We start from the raw sequence: 15,503 nt of genomic DNA, 5'->3' as shown, positions 1-15,503 counted from the left end.
TGCATCTAGCTCTGAAAAAATATTTGGGCTTCCAGCGGTGTGTGGGACTTGGTCTATTAGTCCATCTATACTGACCTCCATCAGGTTGCAAATTGAATAAAAAAATTTTCTGCATCTAGCTCTGAAAAAATATTTGGGCTTCTAGCGGTGTGTGGGACTTGGTCTATTAGTCCATCTATACTGACCTCCATCAGGTTGCAAATTAAAAATAATTTTTTTCTGCATCTAACCCAGCCAATAGTTTTGGCCTAATACCACAGTTTGGCCACTCAGCTCTGCTCGGTTACCATCCATTGTTTTTTTGTGCAAACAACTCCAGAGTTGTGAATTAGTTAACCACCAAAATGAGTGGAAAAAGGCCTGCTGCTGGTGGAAAGGGGAATAGGCGTGTTGGGAAGGGGAAAAAAGGTTGTGTCCGTGGGGTAGGTGCAGAAGAAAGACCATCTTCCAGCCAAACTAAAATGTCTACTTCTTTTAGCGGACAATGTGATAAGATCCCTTTCTTACGGCCACGCCAATCGCTACAAATTCCAGATGAGGCACAAAAACAGCAGGTGCTTCAACGGATATCAAGTGCTCCTTTAAGTGGGCTCTCCTCCACATCAACTTCAACATCACAAATACTCCAGTCCTCAAAGGTGTCATCCAAATCGCACTTGCTTCCTCACAGCTCCCAAATCTCCAGCTGCCCGTCTGAGTATGAGGTAGAACAGATGGTTGAGTCTGCAGAGCTGTTTACTCATACTATAGCCTGGGAATCAGAGGTCGACTCCAGCGCTTCTGTGAATCCAGACGAGGAAATGATCTGCACTGATGCCCAGAATCTTTATGAGTCGGATCCAGGACCAGACGCAGAAGGTTCTGACCATAATGTAGACCCTCATTCCCAAACTGTAACTCCTGTTGGTGGAGACAATGAGGAAGACGATGATAAGACTCAAATACCTGATTGGAGCGACAACTTTAGTTTTTTGTCAGGGCAGGAACAGGTTGGCTCTGAGGACGACGGGTGTGATAACGCACAGGGTGATGATGATGAGGTCGGAGATCCCACTTACTGTCAACCCACAGTCAGCCAAGAGATGAGGTCAGCAGAGGAGGTGGAGGAAGATGCTAGTGACGACGAGGTCAGGTTGCGCCTTCCTGGACAGAGACGTAGTACTGGAAGCACGTCAACAACTGCATCCTCAAACACAACTCTGCCTCTCACCACAAGTCGTGGTGGCTCTTCAGGTCGCATGGGTGCTAAGCCTTGCATAGCCTGGGCATTTTTTCAGATCGATAAAGATGACCCAACTCGTGTTATCTGTAACATTTGTCAGCAAAAGCTAAGTAGAGGCCAAAAAATACATAGTTTGAGTACTTCATGCATGAACCGGCACATGGACATGAAGCATAAGTTGCAGTGGGAAGCTCAGTGTGCTACAATGCGGTCTAGCCGGCCGGGCCAACCACCGTCTGCCATATCTTGTGCATCCGCGGCCTCTTCATCCTCTGTGACTGGGGGGACAGCAGTCACACCTGTTTTGGGGCGCAGACCTGCCACCTCTTTACCCGCAACAGCCAGCGTGATTGGCAGGTCATCATTTTCTTTGGAGGTGGTAACACCAGCTGGTCTTGAGCGCTGTCCGACATCGATAGCACCACCTTTGGATCAAGGCAACCTAACATGTCCGCCTGCATCTTCCTCACAGACCGGCAGTTTGCCGGGGACACCCTTATCAACCCCGTCTAAGCACAATAGCCAGCCCTCGGTCCCTCAGATGTGGACAAGTAAAAGACCATTTCCTCCTAGCCATGAGAAAGCTAAGAGGTTGAATTTCACCATCTGCAAGCTCTTGGCTACAGAAATGCTGCCTTTCCGCCTGGTGGACACAGAGGATTTTCGAGACCTTATGTCCGTCGCAGTGCCCCAGTACCAGATGCCCAGTCGGCACTACTTCTCAAAGAAAGGTGTGCCTGCGCTCCACCAGCATGTCGCACACAACATCACCGCTTCTTTGAGAAACTGTGTGTGTGACAGGGTGCATTTCACCACAGACACTTGGACGAGTAGGCATGGACAGGGGCGTTACATGTCGTTGACTGGGCACTGGGTAACTATGGTGACAGCAGGACAAGGGGCTGCTGTCCAAGTCTTGCCGTCCCCACGAGTTGTGCGTCAATCCTCTTTATGTCATTTTTCCTCCACTGCTTCTGCCTCCTCAACCTCCTCTCGGTCTTCCACCTGCACCCAAAGCCTGTCTGGTCATGCCACAAGCTTTCTAACTGCGCAGAAGGGATCCTGCACACCTCCTTACTATGCTGGCAGTAGGGCTCAACGTCATCAGGCGGTTTTTACATTGAAATGTCTGGGAAATGTGAGTCACACAGCTGAGGAGTTGTGGTCAGCTCTGGAGAACCAATTTCATGAATGGTTGTCTCCACTGGACCTGAAACCAGGGAAGGCCGTGTGCGACAATGCTGCAAACCTGGGTGCGGCCCTTCGCCGGGGCAATGTCACACACGTGCCTTGTATGGCTCACGTGTTGAACCTGGTTGTCCAGCAATTTTTAGCCCACTATCCCAGACTAGATGGCCTTCTGCAGAGGGCACGGTCGCTGTGTGCTCACTTCCGCCGTTCGCATCCCGCAGCTCAGCGACTTACATCTCTACAGAAGTCGTTGGGCCTGCCACTTCACCGGCTAAAATGCGATGTGCCTACCCGGTGGAATTCAACTCTGCACATGTTGCAGCGACTGTGGCAGCACCGACAAGCCCTGGTGCAATACGTTCTGACGTATAGCCTGGGCCAACGAGATTCAGAGGTGGGGCAAATCACGCTGGAGGAGTGGTCTCAGATCAGGGACCTATGCACCCTTCTGCACAGTTTTGAAATGGCGACGAAGATGTTTAGTGCTGACGATGCCATTATCAGCATGACTATTCCGGTGATTTACATGCTGGAGCACATGTTAAACAGAATTCGGAGTCAGGTGGTGGCACAAGAGGAGGTGGAGGAAGTAGAGGAGGAGGAGTTGTATGCGGAAGGGCTAACATCTGCAAGGTCCAGACGGTCGGCAGCACCAAGGCGGCAGGCATGTGAGGGTGGGGGAGATGATTTTACCAGGGCGCATGGTAGCAGCCAAACTAGTGAGGAAGGTGCAGGAGCCCAGGAAGAAGTGGAGGACGAACTGATGGAAGACTCATCAGATGAGGGAGACCTTGATCACATTTCTGTTGTGCGAGGTTGGGGGGAGAGGACAGAGGAAGGAAGCATGATTGTTACCTCGCCACCAACACAACAGGGACTTGGTGCTCCTGGATGCGCAACACACATGAGTGCCTTCTTGCTGCACTACCTGCAACATGACCCTCGAATTGGGAGAATTAGAAATAATCCTGACTACTGGGTTGCCACACTGTTAGATCCCCGGTACAAAAGTAAATTTGCAGAAATTATTCCTGCCATAGAAAGGGATGCACGCATGCAGGAGTATCAGCAGAGACTGTTGCAGAATCTTACATGTGCTTTTCCACAAAATACCAGTGGTGCACGTAGTGAATCTCACAGTTCCAACTTGCCAACCGTGGGACCGTCAAGTGTTCAGCACTCAAACCGTAACAGAACCACAGTATCTGCTGGTAACATCAATTTTGCGGAATCATTTCACCACTTTTTTAGCCCATCCTTTGCAAGGCCACAGGAGACAAGAAGTCTGACACATAGTCAACGCCTAGAGACGATGGTACAGGAGTATCTCCAAGTAAACATTGAAGCCACGACTGTGTCACTGGACCCTTGCTCTTTTTGGGCTTCCAATCTGGATAAATGGCCGGAGCTAGCCACTTACGCCTTGGAGATCTTGTCATGCCCCGCAGCCAGCGTTCTGTCTGAACGTGTGTTCAGCGCTGCTGGTGGTGTGCTGACAGATAAGCGCACGCGGCTCTCCACTGATAATGTAGACAGACTCACGTTCATAAAGATGAACAAATCATGGATCCGAAACGACTTTTCTACCCCTGTGTCATCCTGGGGAGAGTAAAAGCTTGATGATTGGTTAAAATCACCCTACCAACCGTTTTAAGCTTTCAAATTACTAATCATGTTTATCTGTATCTTGACTGGAAAATAATTTGGGCTTTGTAGCAGTGTGCAGCACTGATCCTATTAGGCCATCTATAATAAGCTTCACCAGATTTAAAATTAAAAATAATTTTTAGCTGCATCTAGCCCGGAAAATAATTTTGGGGCTCCGAGATGCGCAAGACACATAAGTGCCTTCTTGCTGCACTACCTGCAGCATGACCCTCATATTGTCAGAATTCGAAGTAATCATGACTACTGGGTTGCCACACTCTTAGATCCCCCAAACTTTTCGATCAACCTTTTCATTTTAATAAAGACCAAAAAAATGGTCATTTTTGAAATTATAAGCATTAGCAGGTTGTTAGAAACTGAAATCAAACAGTTTTCAACTCAAAACTTTATTCTAGGTGATGTTACATTTTCACATAGGACCCCTTGTTCGAAAGGAGCTTCTGAACTCTCTCGTCCATTGAATTTGTCAGGTTTTGGATGGTTTCTGCTTCAATTGTTTTGCATGAGGACAGAATACCCTCCCAGAGCTGTTGCTTAGATGTGAACTGCCTCCCGCCATCATAGACACTCCTTTTAATGATGCTCCAAAGGTTCTGAATGGGGTAGAGGTCAGGGGAGCATGGGGGTCACACCATAAGTTTGTCCCCTTTTATGCCCATATCAGCCAGAGATGCAGATGTTTTATGTGCAGCATGAGATGGTGCATTATCATGCAGAAAAATGATCTTGCTGTGAAATACACGGTTCTTCTTCTTGAACCATGGCAGGAAGTGCTGTTTGAGAAAATCCACATACATTATGGAGTTCATCTTTAGCGCCTTCAGGGATCCTAAAGGGGCCGACAATCTCTCTCCCCATGATTCCAGCCCAAAACATTACTCCACCTCCTCCTTGTTGGCACTGTAGCCGTGTTTGCGTGGGGTGTCCATCAACCAGCCATCCTCCACTCCATTCATCTGGACCATCGAGCGCTGCACGGCACTCATCCGTGAACAAAACAGTTTTGAAATCAGTCTTCATGTAATGTTTGGCCCACTGGAGCCGTTTCTGCTTGTGTGAAGTGGATAGAGGAGGTCGACAGGATGGCATATGCACAGCTGCAAACCTCTGAAGGACCCTGCATCTTGTTGTTCGGGGGACGTTGGAGGCACAAGCAGCTTCAAAAACTTGTCTGCTGCTATGACAAGGCTTTTTTGCCGCTGCTGTTTCAACCTGACGTAATTGCCTGTAGGAAAGAGTCCTCAATTTGCCCTTATCAGCACGCACACGTGTGTACTGTGAATCAGCTACATACTTCTTGATTGCCAAGACACTTCATCCTGATCATCGCACAATGTTGATTGTAGTCATGCCTTGACCTAAACACTCCACAATTTGTTGCTTCTCAGCAGCCGACACATCCTTTTTCTTTCCCATTTTGGCAGAAAATGTAGGCTGCTTAATAATGTGAGAGAGCCTTCTTAAGTAGTCTTGCCTTTGATTGGACACACCTGCCAAACTAATTAGCACAGGTGTCTGCAATTGCTTACAGTGATATAAAGAGCCCTGACACACATCACCATCAATGAGTTTAACTGACAAACAAACAAATTCTTCCCTTATCACTCCTAAACACTTTTTGCATAATAATTTGGAACGCGGTGTACATGTGCTTTTCCACAAAACACCAGTGGTTCACGTAGTGAATCTTACAGTTCTAACTTGCCAACCGTGGTCTGTATGGAATTGTTCAATAAAGGGCCAAAAATTAAGATAACATAGATGGGAGAGGTCTCTATGAATAGGAATTCCTAAGTATTTGATACCCTGTGAGGGCCAGGCAAAGGGAAAGTTGGACTGGATGGAATCCTATATGGATTTAGGGAGGGAGACATCGAGGGCCTCAGACTTCGCTGCATTGATTTTAAAATTTTACCATGTAACAAAGTGATCTATTTCAGCCATAACAGCAGGGATGGATATATGTGATTGAGTGATATATACTAGGACATCATCAGCAAATAGAGAGCACTTGTACTCGGTGCCTCCCACCTCAATCCACCTAATATTGGGGTTATGGCGAATTGATGAGAGCAGGTGCTCCGTCACTAGGATGTATAAGAGAGGGGACAGAGGACATCCCTGCCTTGTCCCATTGGTGATTGTGAAAGGTGATGAAAATGTTCTGACGCACCCCCTGGGCCTTGGGACACCCGGAGCCGGACCCTTTTTGGTGGATGCTGGTGGTTGTAGTCTTCGTGGCGGCGATCCGGTTCCGTGGCTCAGGGCGGTCAAACCAGTGGCGGAACTATTTATGTGGTTTTGATGTTTAAATGTCCGACTACGCCACCCGTGGATTGCGGTCAGAGTGAACCACCGCTACAGGGCAGACCGCTAAGGCTGGTGTTGTGGGTGCAGCAGAGCATAGCATAACTCCCCACGGGAGGAGTATAGCCTCAGGGCAGTGTATGCGGAGGATGGGGGTGATGGTGCAGCGCAGCAGCCGTAACGACACGGAGTCAGTGATGCAGTTCAGGGCCTTTACTCACAGTTCTTATTATCCAGACCACGTCTGCAGGTAACGGCTGCCCACGTCGTACTGTGCTCACCAGGTGAGGGGCTCAGACAACTCCCAGATAACTTTGGAGCGCTTCACAGGACCCCCTTTGTGTGTCCTTTGTCTGGCCTTTCTTACTAACACTTCTGTCCGGCTGCCTCGGGCCTCCTCTTGGTAAACTTGGCGCCAGTTTCCCTGACCCTATGTGGTGCCTTCCTAGCGGGTGGAGCAAGGGGCTGCGCCACATAAAATGTCAGAGCCTCCGGTTTCTAGCTGAGGGTCGTTTCCTGCCTCCACTAGTTCGGGGACCGGTCTCCCCCTTTGGCCTGACCCCTCCACGCAGGTGGATTCGGGCGTGCGGTGGCGACTCGCCCGTCCGCACCCCTGGGATCCCTTCATTCCTCGTTCCTGGAGCCTTCTCCGCTCCTCTTCCTTCCTTCTCCCTCTTGCAGGCCTGGGCCTCTGTTACTAGGCCCGCCTCCGGAGCAGAGCTCATGCAGAGCCCCTGCTCCCTGCCACTTCTGCTCAGACTTCTCTGCACTGAACTAAGATGGTGCCCACCTTTTATACTCCCTTCTCAATGCACCCAGGAACTGCTTCCTCCCTGCTCCTGCACTGCAGGGTTCCCCTTCCTCAGTGTTCCCTCCCCCCACTCCAGCCAGGGACAGGGACTGTCGTGCCCATCTCAGGGGCATATTGGTCGCCCTGCCCCACGGCAATGTGGTGTAATGCATGCAGGTGTCGGGTCCTGATCCACACTCCATCCTTATCTGAGAGTGAGATATCACACCTCTGGGTGAGGTGCAATACGTCTGTAGCAACCAGTTCCATTTATCTTCAGCCTAGGTGACGTATTGTGATACAGGGCCGTGATTTTGGCTATAAAAGGGTCCCCTAGACCCCTACCCCAAGCTTTTTAAGAGAATCATATATGGCGTGCCAGGAGACTCTAAGGAATGCTTTCTCAGCATCCAACGAGAGTATCTACTTACAAATTTTTAACTGCATCTAGCCCAGGAAATACTTTGTGCCTAGTAGCAGTGTCTGCTAGTCAGCGGATTATCCCGGTTGTTAAGCAAGCTACACCACCTGTAGTTTGGACACTTAATTTTTTCAAAGGAAATGCTTCGGGACCACGGGATACTTAGTGAAGAGCATCAGGAGGCACCCCAAGGCATAGGGGCTGGGACTGGCACTAGGATGCCTTGCGGTGGACAGCCGAGCTCGATCCTTATAAAAGCTTTTTAACTGCAGCAGCTTTAGTGGACGCTACTGGAGCTGGAATTACGCGGCTGCTGGCATGAGACTTGCCCTCCAATAGATCCTTGTAAATGGATTTAAAGTGTATTCAAATTAGAGGGACAATTTAAATTAAAAAGCTTAGAGCTGCCTCCACCACAGGGGGGCTCTCTCGACCCACCAGCGGACAGGCACCAGTATTGGGAGAGGGGGGCTGGCCGTCAGGGTTCACCGCGGCTCTGGCACAAACCCGGCGACACGGAGGTGGCACGGGCAGGAGCGGACTGGCCGTCTCGGCTTCTCACTTTTTGGATTTTAGAAGGGCATGACATGCCTATATCTGTGTCTCCCCCTCCTTTTACTCCTCCACCTCTTTTCTTTTCGCATGACTATATGTACTTGTCACTTTTCCATGTGTTAGTTGTGTCTTCTGAGCAGTTTGTCAGCTTTTGGACACCTTTGAAGGTGTTTTCTATGTGTTTCTATGTGTTTTTGTTTGCCTGCCATTGGTTTTAACGGTGTTCGAAGGTGTTCGACGAACAGTTCGACGAACAGTTCGGCGAACACACGGGTGTTCGACGAACCGAACCGAACTCGAACACTACGGGGGTGGCTCAACACTATTTGTGAGTGTTCAGACACAAATATATCTGTTTAAAAGAGTCTGGTGTAGGCCAGATAACTAGAACTGTGGTTTTCCTCTTCCACGGTTCAAATCTGGGTGTTATCAACCTGCTTGCCTTTTTTCCATTAAAAAAAAACAGCTTGAGTGTGTCGCTGACTGTTCAGACACAAATATATCTATTTTAACAAGTCTGATATACACCAGGAAATTATAACAGTGGTTTTGCAGTTCCACGGTTCAAATCTCTGCATTATCCACTTTTTTGTCTTTTTTCCATAAAAAAAACATTTTGAGGGTCCCGCTGACTGTTCAGACTCTTTTAAACAGATATATTTGTGTCTGGTGTAGGCCAGATAACTAGAACTGTGGTTTTCCTCATCCACGGTTCAAATCTCCTTTTTATTACCCTTTTTCCATTGATAGTGTGAATGTAAGCTATATTACTTCATTTACAATGGGCAAGGTGCGTGGCAAGGGACGTGGAACTGGACGTTCTGGTGATGGTGCGTGCAGAGGACGGGGCTGTGGCCAAGGTGAAAATGTGCCACAACCAACAGCCACATCTTCTCGCTCCCAGTTCTTGACCGAATTACTAGGGAAGCACACAACAGCACCACTATTGCAAACTGATCAGTGTGAACAGGTTACTAATTGGATAGCAGATAATACTTCCAGTCACCTGGGCACTACCACTAGAGATGAGCGTTGTTCTACTCGAACTGTTCGCCAATCTCAAATTCAAGCTGTTTTGGGCGGTGTTCGAGCCGTTCGGCGAACACGAACGATTGAGAAAAATTCGGCTGGTCGAGGTTATGTTCGATAACTGTTCGTGCACCAAAATCATAACTGGATTTTTTCTCAGTAATGATGAAAATTAATGTTAATACGCAGTTTGAGTGTACAGCGGGGTGGGGGGAGGGGCAGGGGATGGATCTCTGCAGGAATAATGAAGATCTCCATTTTTTTTTCTCTTTCCCGCATTTACAGTGGGGAGGTGCAATCTGTCAGCCTATCAGCAGCGCACACACGGAGCGAAGTGCTTTTTTTCACACAAGCAAGGGCATGTGTCATTGGCAGTGTATGTCACATGTCCTTGCCCTATAAGACCAAGCCATTTTCCCCGTCGCCACCATTTTCTCACTGCTGCAGCTGCGTGTTAGACGGCACCGCTGTTGCTGTGTGCGCTATACCTTGTTAATTTCAAGCCAATTTTCGCACAAATCTACAGATAGCTTGGGAGTAGGGAATAGTTGTGATTGCAGTCCTTTTAAGGACTAGGTTACAGCATTTCCTACGACTTTTATCAGGCAGGTCTGTGCTGTTAAATAGATAGGTTGTGGGAGTAAAGACTAATTGTAATTGGAGTCCTTTTCAGGACTAGGTTACATCAGTTCCTATCAGTTTTTGCCAGGCAGGTCTGTGCCAGTGCTGTGCAAGTTTTTTTCACAGCATTTGGCTGAATCTAGCAAAGCTAATCCTTTTTGGCCTATTGCAGAGTGTGTTAGTCAGTGGAGTAGCCTATCTGTTTTGCAAGATATACCACCTGTGTATAGAATACCAATTTTTTTACTGCACCTAGTGAAGTAAAATCTTTTGGGCATAGCATCATTCTATTAGTCCATCTATACTGACCTCCATCAGGTTGCAAATTGAATATAATTTTTTTCTGCATCTAGCTCTGAAAAAATATTTGGCCTTCTAGCAGTGTGTGGGACTTTCTCTATTAGTCCATCTATACTGACCTCCATCAGGTTGCAAACTGAATATATTTTTTTCTGCATCTACCTCTGAAAAAATATTTGGGCTTCTAGCAGTGTGTGGGACTTGTTCTATTAATCCATCTATACAGACCTCCATCAGGTTGCAAACTGAATATAATTTTTTTCTGCATCTACCTCTGAAAAAATATTTGGGCTTCTAGCTGTGTGTGGGACTTGTTCTATTACTCCATCTATACTGACCTCCATCAGGTTGCAAACTGAATATAATTTTTTTCTGCATCTACCTCTGAAAAAATATTTGGGCTTCTAGCTGTGTGTGGGACTTGTTCTATTACTCCATCTATACTGACCTCCATCAGGTTGCAAATTGAATATAATTTTTTTCTGCATCTAGCTCTGAAAAAATATTGGGCTTCTAGCTGTGTGTGGGACTTGTTGTATTAGTCCATCTATACTGACCTCCATCAGGTTGCAAACTGAATATATTTTTTTCTGCATCTACCTCTGAAAAAATATTGGGCTTCAAGCTGTGTGTGGGACTTGTTCTATTAGTCCATCTATACTGACCTCCATCAGGTTGCAAACTGAATATAATTTTTTTCTGCATCTAGCTCTGAAAAAATATTTGGCCTTCTAGCAGTGTGTGGGACTTTCTCTATTAGTCCATCTATACTGACCTCCATCAGGTTGCAAACTGAATATAATTTTTTTCTGCATCTAGCTCTGAAAAAATATTTGGCCTTCTAGCAGTGTGTGGGACTTTCTCTATTAGTCCATCTATACTGACCTCCATCAGGTTGCAAATTAAAAATAATTTTTATCTGCATCTAGCTCTGAAAAAATATTGGGCTTCTAGCTGTGTGTGGGACTTGTTGTATTAGTCCATCTATACTGACCTCCATCAGGTTGCAAACTGAATATATTTTTTTCTGCATCTACCTCTGAAAAAATATTGGGCTTCTAGCTGTGTGTGGGACTTGTTCTATTAATCCATCTATACAGACTTCCATCAGGTTGCAAACTGAATATAATTTTTTTCTGCATCTAGCTCTGAAAAAATATTTGGCCTTCTAGCAGTGTGTGGGACTTTCTCTATTAGTCCATCTATACTGACCTCCATCAGGTTGCAAACTGAATATTTTTTTTTCTGCATCTACCTCTACAAAAATATTTGGGCTTCTAGCTGTGTGTGGGACTTGTTCTATTAGTCCATCTATACTGACCTCCATCAGGTTGCAAATTGAATATAATTTTTTTCTGCATCTAACCCAGCCAATAGTTTTGGCCTAATACCACAGTTTGGCCACTCAGCTCTGCTCGGTTCCCATCCATTGTTTTTTTGTGCAAACAACTCCAGAGTTGTGAATTAGTTAACCACCAAAATGAGTGGAAAAAGGCCTGCTGCTGGTGGAAAGGGGAATAGGCGTGTTGGGAATGGGAAAAAAGGTTGTGTCCGTGGGGTAGGTGTTAAAGCAACAGTAACATCTGCAGAAGAAAGATCATCTTCCAGCCAAACTAAAATGTCTACTTCTTTTAGCGGACAATGTGATAAGATCCCTTTCTTACGGCCACGTCAATCGCTACAAATTCCAGATGAGGCACAAAAACAGCAGGTGCTTCAACGGATATCAAGTGCTCCTTTACGTGGGCTCTCCTCCACATCAACCTCAACATCACAAATACTCCAGTCCTCAAAGGTGTCACCCCAATCGCACTTGCTTCCTCACAGCTCCCAAATCTCCAGCTGCCCGTCTGAGTATGAGGTAGAACAGATGGTTGAGTCTGCAGAGCTGTTTACTCATACTATAGCCTGGGAATCAGAGGTCGATTCCAGCGCTTCTGTGAATCCAGACGAGGAAATGATCTGCACTGATGCCCAGAATCTTTATGAGTCGGATCCAGGACCAGACGCAGAAGGTTCTGACCATAATGTAGACCCTCATTCCCAAACTGTAACTCCTGTTGGTGGAGACAATGAGGAAGACGATGATGAGACTCAAATACCTGATTGGAGCGACAACTTTAGTTTTTTGTCAGGGCAGGAACAGGTTGGCTCTGAGGACGACGGGTGTGATAACGCACAGGGTGATGATGATGAGGTTGGAGATCCCACTTACTGTCAACCCACAGTCAGCCAAGAGATGAGGTCAGCAGAGGAGGTGGAGGAAGATGCTAGTGACGACGAGGTCAGGTTGCGCCTTCCTGGACAGAGACGTAGTACTGGAAGCACGTCAACAACTGCATCCTCAAACACAACTCTGCCTCTCACCACAAGTCGTGGTGGCTCTTCAGGTCGCATGGGTGCTAAGCCTTGCATAGCCTGGGCATTTTTTCAGATCGATAAAGATGACCCAACTCGTGTTATCTGTAACATTTGTCAGCAAAAGCTAAGTAGAGGCCAAAAAATACATAGTTTGAGTACTTCATGCATGAACCGGCACATGGACATGAAGCATAAGTTGCAGTGGGAAGCTCAGTGTGCTACAATGCGGCCTAGCCGGTCGGGCCAAGCACCGTCTGCCATATCTTGTGCATCCGCGGCCTCTTCATCCTCTGTGACTCGGGGGACAGCAGTCACACCTGTTTTGGGGCGCAGACCTGCCACCTCTTTACCCGCAACAGCCAGCGTGATTGGCAGGTCATCATTTTCTTTGGAGGTGGTAACGCCAGCTGGTGTTGAGCGCTGTCCGACATCGATAGCACCACCTTTGAATCAAGGCAACCTAACATGTCCGCCTGCATCTTCCTCACAGACCGGCAGTTTGCCGGGGACACCCTTATCAACCCCGTCTAAGCACAATAGCCAGCCCTCGGTCCCTCAGATGTGGACAAGTAAAAGACCATTTCCTCCTAGCCATGAGAAAGCTAAGAGGTTGAATTTCACCTTCTGCAAGCTCTTGGCTACAGAAATGCTGCCTTTCCGCCTGGTGGACACAGAGGATTTTCGAGACCTTATGTCCGTCGCAGTGCCCCAGTACCAGATGCCCAGTCGGCACTACTTCTCAAAGAAAGGTGTGCCTGCGCTCCACCAGCATGTCGCACACAACATCACCGCTTCTTTGAGAAACTCTGTGTGTGACAGGGTGCATTTCACCACAGACACTTGGACGAGTAGGCATGGACAGGGGCGTTACATGTCGCTGACTGGGCACTGGGTAACTATGGTGACAGCAGGACAAGGGGCTGCTGTCCAAGTCTTGCCGTCCCCACGAGTTATGCGTCAATCCTCTTTATGTCAAAGTTCCTCCACTGCTTCTGCCTCCTCAACCTCCTCTCGGTCTTCCACCTGCACCCAAAGCCTGTCTGGTCATGCCACAAGCTTTCTAACTGCGCAGAAGGGATCCTGCACACCTCCTTACTATGCTGGCAGTAGGGTTCAACGTCATCAGTAGAGATGAGCGTTGTTCTACTCGAACTGTTCGCCAATCTCAAATTCGAGCTGTTTTGGGCGGTGTTCGAGCCGGTCGGCGAACACGAACAATTTGAGAAAAATTCGGCTGTTCGAGGTTATGTTCGATAACTGTTCGTGCACCAAAATCATAACTGGATTTTTTCTCAGTAATGATGAAAATTAATGTTAATACGCAGTTTGAGTGTACAGCGGGGCGGGGGAAGGGGCAGGGGATGGATCTCTGCAGGAACAATGAAGATCTCCATTTTTTTTTCTCTTTCCCGCATTTGCAGTGGGGAGGTGCAATCTGTCAGCCTATCAGCAGCGCACACACGGAGCGAAGTGCTTTTTTTCACACAAGCAAGGGCATGTGTGATTGGCAGTGTATGTCACATGTCCTTGCCCTATAAGACCAAGCCATTTTCCCCGTCGCCACCATTTTCTCACTGCTGCAGCTGCGTGTTAGACGGCACCGCTGTTGCTGTGTGAGCTATACCTTGTTAATTTCAAGCCAATTTTCGCACAAATATACAGATAGCTTGGGAGTAGGGAATAGTTGTGATTGCATACCTTTTAAGGACTAGGTTACAGCATTTCCTACGACTTTTATCAAGCAGGTCTGTGCTCTTAAATAGATAGATTGTGGGAGTAAAGACTAATTGTAATTGGAGTCCTTTTCAGGACTAGGTTACATCAGTTCCTATCAGTTTTTGCCAGGCAGGTCTGTGCCAGTGCTGTGCAAGTTTTTTTCACAGCATTTGGCTGAATCTAGCAAAGCTTATCCTTTTTGGCCTATTGCAGAGTGTGTTAGTCAGTGGAGTAGCCTATCTGTGTTGCAAGATATACCACCTGTGTATAGAATACCAATTTTTTTACTGCACCTAGTGAAGTAAAATCTTTTGAGCATAGCATTATTCTATTAGTCCATCTATACTGACCTCCATCAGGTTGCAAACTGAATATAATTTTTTTCTGCATCTAGCTCTGAAAAAATATTTGGGCTTCTAGCAGTGTGTGGGACTTGGTCTATTAGTCCATCTATACTGACCTCCATCAGGTTGCAAATTAAAAATAATTTTTTTCTTCATTTAGCTCTGAAAAAATATTTGTTCTTCTAGCAGTGTGTTCGACTTGTTCTATTAGTCCTTCTATACTGACCTCCAGCAGGTTGCAAATTGAATATAATTTTTTTCTGCATCTAGCTCTGAAAAAATATTTGGGCTTCTAGCGGTGTGTGGGACTTGGTCTATTAGTCCATCTATACTGACCTCCATCAGGTTGCAAATTAAAAATAATTTTTTTCTGCATCTAGCTCTGAAAAAATATTTGGGCTTCTAGCAGTGTGTGGGACTTGGTCTATTAGTCCATCTATACTGACCTCCATCAGGTTGCAAATTAAAAATAATTTTTTTCTTCATTTATCTCTGAAAAAATATTTGGGCTTCTAGCAGCGTGTGGGACTTGTTCTATTAGTCCATCTATACTGACCTCCATCAGGTTGCAAATTAAAAATAATTTTTTTCTGCATCTAGCTCTGAAAAAATATTTGGGCTTCTAGCAGTGTGTGGGACTAGGTCTATTAGTCCATCTATACTGACCTCCATCAGGTTGCAAATTGAATAAAAAAAATTTCTGCATCTAGCTCTGAAAAAATATTTGGGCTTCTAGCGGTGTGTGGGACTTGGTCTATTAGTCCATCTATACTGACCTCCATCAGGTTGCAAATTAAAAATAATTTTTTTCTGCATCTAGCTCTGAAAAAATATTTGGGCTTCTAGCAGTGTGTGGGACTTGGTCTATTAGTCCATCTATACTGACCTCCATCAGGTTGCAAATTGAATAAAAAATTTTTCTGCATCTAGCTCTGAAAAATATTTGGGCTTCTAGCGGTGTGTGGGACTTGGTCTATT

The sequence above is a fragment of the Phyllobates terribilis genome, unplaced genomic scaffold (genome assembly GCF_046119375.1).
Source record: "Phyllobates terribilis strain yellow unplaced genomic scaffold, ASM4611937v1 Scaffold_3__8_contigs__length_932513732, whole genome shotgun sequence".
Classification (NCBI taxonomy): Eukaryota; Metazoa; Chordata; class Amphibia; order Anura; family Dendrobatidae; genus Phyllobates; species Phyllobates terribilis.
The sequence above is the reverse complement of the archived record's forward strand: the minus strand, read 5'-3'. Positions refer to the sequence as shown.